Source organism: Triticum aestivum, chromosome 2B, assembly GCF_018294505.1.
Source record: "Triticum aestivum cultivar Chinese Spring chromosome 2B, IWGSC CS RefSeq v2.1, whole genome shotgun sequence".
NCBI classification, from domain to species: Eukaryota; Viridiplantae; Streptophyta; class Magnoliopsida; order Poales; family Poaceae; genus Triticum; species Triticum aestivum.
The window spans coordinates 69,011,599-69,017,327 of NC_057798.1; the positions used below are offsets into that span (position 1 = coordinate 69,011,599).

The 5,729-nt window shown below is 46.8% G+C and overlaps 1 pseudogene; it reads right to left on the minus strand.

Moving 5' to 3' along the window:
- Positions 1-3,024: 3,024 nt before the first annotated feature.
- On the minus strand, positions 3,025-3,851 carry LOC123040495 (uncharacterized; annotated as a pseudogene).
- Between the last annotated feature and the right edge of the window lie 1,878 nt (positions 3,852-5,729).

The following is a 5,729-nucleotide window of genomic DNA, read 5'->3' on the forward strand; positions in this document are numbered from 1 at the left end:
TTGCCCTCCCCCCTCTTCCATTAATGCCTTCCCTCTTCTCTCCCTCTCCTCTCCCACTATCTCCCTAGCTAGCTAGCTCTCTCTCTCCCTAGCTAGCTAGCTAGCTAGTTAGAGCTATATATCTAGAGCTACTAGGTAATTAATAAGAAAGGTGCTCGATATCCCTCTCGACACATAGGTGAGCAAAAAATGTGTTTGTGTGGATTGGACCGAAACTATATATATATGGGCGATATGAGAATATATATACCGAATTGTGTGTGGCATAATTTGAGTTGCCTACATTGTGTATTTGATGAAATAATGTGGGTGACATGAGTTGCCTATGTTTTGCCGAAATGTCGATTCAATTCCATTTTGGCGAATTTCGGGCATGCAAACTCAATATGTCCTATGTTTAGGGAAGGTCATGCTGAATTTTTGTATGAATTTGATCCATGCATGCATATATACGTGGTTGTAATATTTGCTACGGGCGCAGATGATAATGAAGGTCAATGGAAGGATGGTGGAAAGATACTAGCAATCCGCTGTGGATGACATGTATGAAAAAAGACTGAAGGATGTTTTATGTCCGTGTCGAAAATGCAAAGGAGGAGTCAGGCTCGACCCCTTTAAGGGTGGTACATTCAAGGCGCACCTGCTCATGCATGGTTTCATGCATGGCCATACTCGGTGGATAAGTGAAGATGATGATGATGGTGATGAGGACGTCGACGGGGCAGGAAATAACGACATGGGGCCACCAGATGAAGAGATGACCGATTATGTGCTCGAAGTGGAAGATGGCCTTGGAAATGTTGATGGCGAAGAGGCAGTTCAAGGCGGAGAAGACGCGGACACGTCGCCGTCTTCGTCGCTAGTAAGTTTAGCCATGTGGGACCCACATGTTCGAGACCTGCTTCGCAAGAAGACGACAAGCTACAGAGCTGCTTCAAAAGAGGAGGCCAAACTGGCGCAACTGGAGGTAGACTCGATGACTCCTTTGTATGATGGTTGCAATTCCGAGGTGACCCGCTTGAGTTTCACACTAGAACTTCTAAAGACGAAGGCAAAAAACAAATGGGCTATGCTCGTGTCATGGTTGATGAAGTGGTGGAGCCATATTCGATGCTAGCACTTGACATTGCTGGAGGTGATGGTGAGTGCACACTGGGAGAGGCCGTACATCATATCATCCTATGGAGAAAGGATTGCATCATCTTTCCAAGTCCACCGACACCGCGTCGTCTGTCGACTCCTCCTCGATGTCCGCCGCCGAGTCAGCAGACTCCCGCTCCTCCAAGTCCACGAACGCGTGAGCCGACTCCTCCTCGAAGTCTGCCACCGAGTCAGCAGACTCCCGCTCCTCCAAGTCCACAAACGCGTGAGCCGACTCCTCCTCGAAGTCCGCCACCTCCTCCAAGTCCCCGAACGCATGAGCAGACTCCTCCTCCTTCATGTCCGGCACAGCGTCAGGCCACTCCTCCTGCTTCAAGTCTAGCACAGCGTCAGCCACGTCAGCCGTCTTCGCCGTCTCAGCAATCGCAGAAGAGACACGCCGCAGCTATGGTGCGTATCGGTACGAGTCGAGGTAGTATAGGAAGTACAGGCGGAGACAAGCGATATAAATATGGTCCAAGCCTCGCTCCTCTTCCTCAGAGGCCTTACAACATGACCGAGGAGCAAAACACAGCCATAGTGCAGGCCCAAGTGGACGCCCATTTTGGACTGAAACCGGCACCGCCGCCAAAGGAGAAAGTGCCTGAGAAAACGATTGACCACTTCAGTCGTATGGCTAGAGCACCAGCTCCCAAGCCTGTTGACTCAGACTATGAGCGCCAAATTAGGAAGCTACATCGAGCACGGCTACAGAAGGAAGCGAGCTTGAGCTCGAGCCAACAAGCAGCTAGCAAAAAATGCGGGAAAACCGTTCCCCAGCTGGGAGAACAGGCGGCGCAAGTGATCCCCCCGCTTGTTGTGCCAACAACACATGAGAGGAGTACGCGCACCAAATATTATTGTGGGCAAACCGTTAGCGTTCCCCGGCTGGGCGATGTGCTAATAACGGAGGAGCATATAGTGCAGGCTGAAATGCTCAAGATCTCTGTTGGACAACTCCTCGAAATCGAGCCCATGTCTCCGCTTAGAGAATCGGAAATAAAACGGAAATATGTCCGGGGCTAACCTTTGATCCATCCAGACAAGGTCAAGGACCTTCCAACGAGAATGTATGAATTACATCAATGGTACATGAACATTACCAAGATTTTCAATCGAGAGTCCCTCATGGTGAATGTCAAGCGTGAGCATTACTACCATGAGAAAGCTCTGGCCGTTGAGTATTCAAAACTATTTCAGTTATACAATCAAGACGCACTCGACAAGTCTATCGTCAGTTGCTATTGTCTGTAAGTGATTTCTTTCTATAATTTAAGTCTCAAGCTAGGTATGTAGTGATAATTTTGATCAATCATTACATGTAATTATCCTCATTATATTCTTTTCTGTCGTATTATATGCAGGATGAAGATGTATGGAATGAAAAAATCTGGACGCTATGGCATTGGGTTCATTGACCCAAATACCATTAATGAGTATATATATGGAATTTTCCAGTTTATCAAGCAGGTGTAGAGGAAAGCATGCTAGAGTTCTTGAAGCACTTCTATACTAATGAAGATATACTACGTCCTTACAACTTCATGTGAGTCACACTGTCTTGTAATACAAACTCTGTTTTTGCTTACTAGCTAGTTAGATGTTAATAATTAAGTGTATACGGTTTATGGTAGTTGATTAATTTTATACACATGCCCGCATAATTAAGACATGCAAACGTGTGCGCATGCAGTTGGCACTGGATCTTGTTAGACATTAAAGTTGAGGCAGGAAGAGTTGAATTACTAGACTCGCTACTTAAAGAAGATAAAGACTACACCATCGTGAAGGGGATAGTCAACAGGTAATTTCAATCATTATTAACTACATCTCGACCTATTATTAGTTCGTCATTTTCTGATATGAACTATTTAATAACCCCTTACTTAATTTTCTTTGCCGGTGGGCAGGGCATGAGCAAAGTTCATCAAGGTGACTCCAGGCAAATGGGCAAAAAAGTTGTTTTGGCATCGACCAAAGGTAAATAATTAAGTATGCGCGGACATGAATATGGTGCGCCCGTTCGGGTGCAGCGCGTAAGAGGTGATCACGTCGTCCATGGCGAACGGTGGCGGCGAGGGCACGCTTTTCCAGGACCACCTCATGGTTGGGCTCGGCCACGGCTCGTCCTTATCCGCTGGCGCCCACGACATGGCCTCGAAGGAGTGCTGCTCGTGGACATGGCGATGTGTCAACGCGTACATCATGCCGCCGGCGGCCATGGGGAAGGTGGTTGTGTCGATGAGTCGAACCGGTGGGCGGGGGCCCATGGGAGCCCAGCCGTCTCGGTGTCGAACACGAGGGTGGGAGTGTGTGGACAGCATGGGTTGGTGGTGATGAAGATGTCGCTGCCCATGGCGGCGAAGTCCATGTGAAGACGTTTCACTGGTGCGGCTAACCGGAGAGCAGCAGGGTCTGGGAACCCATGGTGCAGGTCGTCGGTGGTGGTTTCCTGCAAGGCGTCGACGTCGATCTTGTGGATGCTGAAGCCCTTGTGCCAGTCGTCCAGCACCAGGTAGAGGTGCTTCTTGGGCACACGGCATGGCCTTTTCCCGGTGCGGTCGACGTCGAGGTGCGAGTGCTGACGCTTAGACATGTTCTTCCCGCACTAACTGGATCTGAAGATTGATTTTTTGATTCTGATGGTTACGAGGTTGCCAGCCAGTAGAGGAGAAGAAACGAGAGAGACGACAATGGGGATCCAGATGTGTCTAACCTGGCAATGAATCAATTATGTGTTAGGTCTTGGAACCCCTCCCCTTATTTATGAAGCGGCTAGAACCTCGATCGGAGTGACTAATCCAACTCCCGGCCGCGCTCGGATTGCAGATAGAACCTAGACCCCGAGTCGGAGCAGAAGCAGGAAATGACTAATCCAACTCCCGACAATGGGGGAAAAATGGGGGTCACCGGAGTTACCGCGCCGTCGTCGCCGGAGTCGTTGCCGCCGCGCCCGTGGACTGCTTGAGTTACCGGGCCGCCCGTATGGCTACAAAGAAGGCAGTGGAGTGGAGACACGCCGCCCCTCCCGTGGTCACCGAAATCTTGGTGTGGCCGGCGCCGCCCCTCCCGTGGTCGCCGAAATGTTGATGTGGCCGGCGGCGCTCCGCCCCTCCCGTGGTCGCCGAAATGTTGATGTGGCCGGCGGCGCTCCGCCCCTCCTTTCTTTTTGCGCGTCTGCTATTCTTCTTCAGGCGCCTGAAATTCGGTCCCGCGGCATTGCGGCTCGGCCCATTCCGAGAGACAACCTGCCTAGGCGCACACATGGGCCCGTTCCGGGGTTGAACCGTGTTATCTTTGACAGATACATAAATTCTCTAAATTTGTCTCAAACAAAAAAAAAGATAAATTCTATAAATTTGCCAAAAAAACAATTCTCTAGTACTCCTAGGTCCTAAAAAAGATAAATTCTCTAAAAACAACTTCACTAAAACAAATACTCCCTTTGAGCACATGTTACCGGGCGAAGCCACAAAAAAAAACAAATACATATTAAACAATGTTATCCAAATTTTATAAAATGTTCATGAATTTTTTAAGATTTCATGGATTAAAAAAATGTCCATGCATTCAAAATAGCTTTCATGATTTTTTCAAAGTTTAATTTTAAAATGAGTTGAATTTTAAATATACTCAAAAAGTAATAATAATAACGTCCCTGCATTATAAAAAAAGATGTACACGATTTTTTAAAGTACATGGTTCTTTCAAAATTACATATTTAAGAAATGCCCGTGAATACTTTAAATTGCAATTTTAAAATGGTCATGATTTTTTTGAAATTGATCGTTATCTATTATGAAGATTCTGCATATGTGCAAGTGCAAATAATCTTGACTTCAGAAGGGTGAAAACCAACCTTTGTCTTCACGCAAGAGAAACTTAAGCTATGTCTACAGACTGAATCATTGCTTGAGCCACCACATTGGTTTTTAATTTAAACATCGGAAGCTCTGCTTAAGCATTAAAGGAGGAGAATCTGTACAGACTGAAACCCAGACCGTGATCTTTTTTCCTTTACGCCAAACGGAACAGAGAAGCAGCAAAATCTTCGAGGGCTCCTACCCACATCTGATCGCAGCCCGAAATGAGACATGCTCCACATTATCGATCTGAATCTTGGTACAAGCAGAGAAGAGGTGCTGAGCAGCAGCAGCTTGATCTGAATATTTGGTCTTTCAGCTTCATTTGGTGTCATACTAAAGCTGACCTCAGGTCTTGACTCCCCTTTTGTGCTTCGAGAATCAATCCACTAACTGAAGGAAAATTTTCATAGATTTTCCATTTACACAGCAAAGCTATCAAGACAAAATGTATATCATGGCATTAAAAACAAATACAGCCAGAAAAAAGACATGCACTTCAAGTGATATTCCAATGCAGAGTAAAATGCATACATGTCAAGAGGGTCTAGAGCCCCACCGCATCAGCATCGCAAAGCACTATCATGGCATTAGGAACAAGTTCACAACAATACCACCAGAAAGAAAGAGTATATTGATTTCAGATGATGTTCCACTGCATACTAAAGGGCGTAAATGACATACACCAGTCATCACACACAAATGTAGAGTGTCCACCACAAGGAC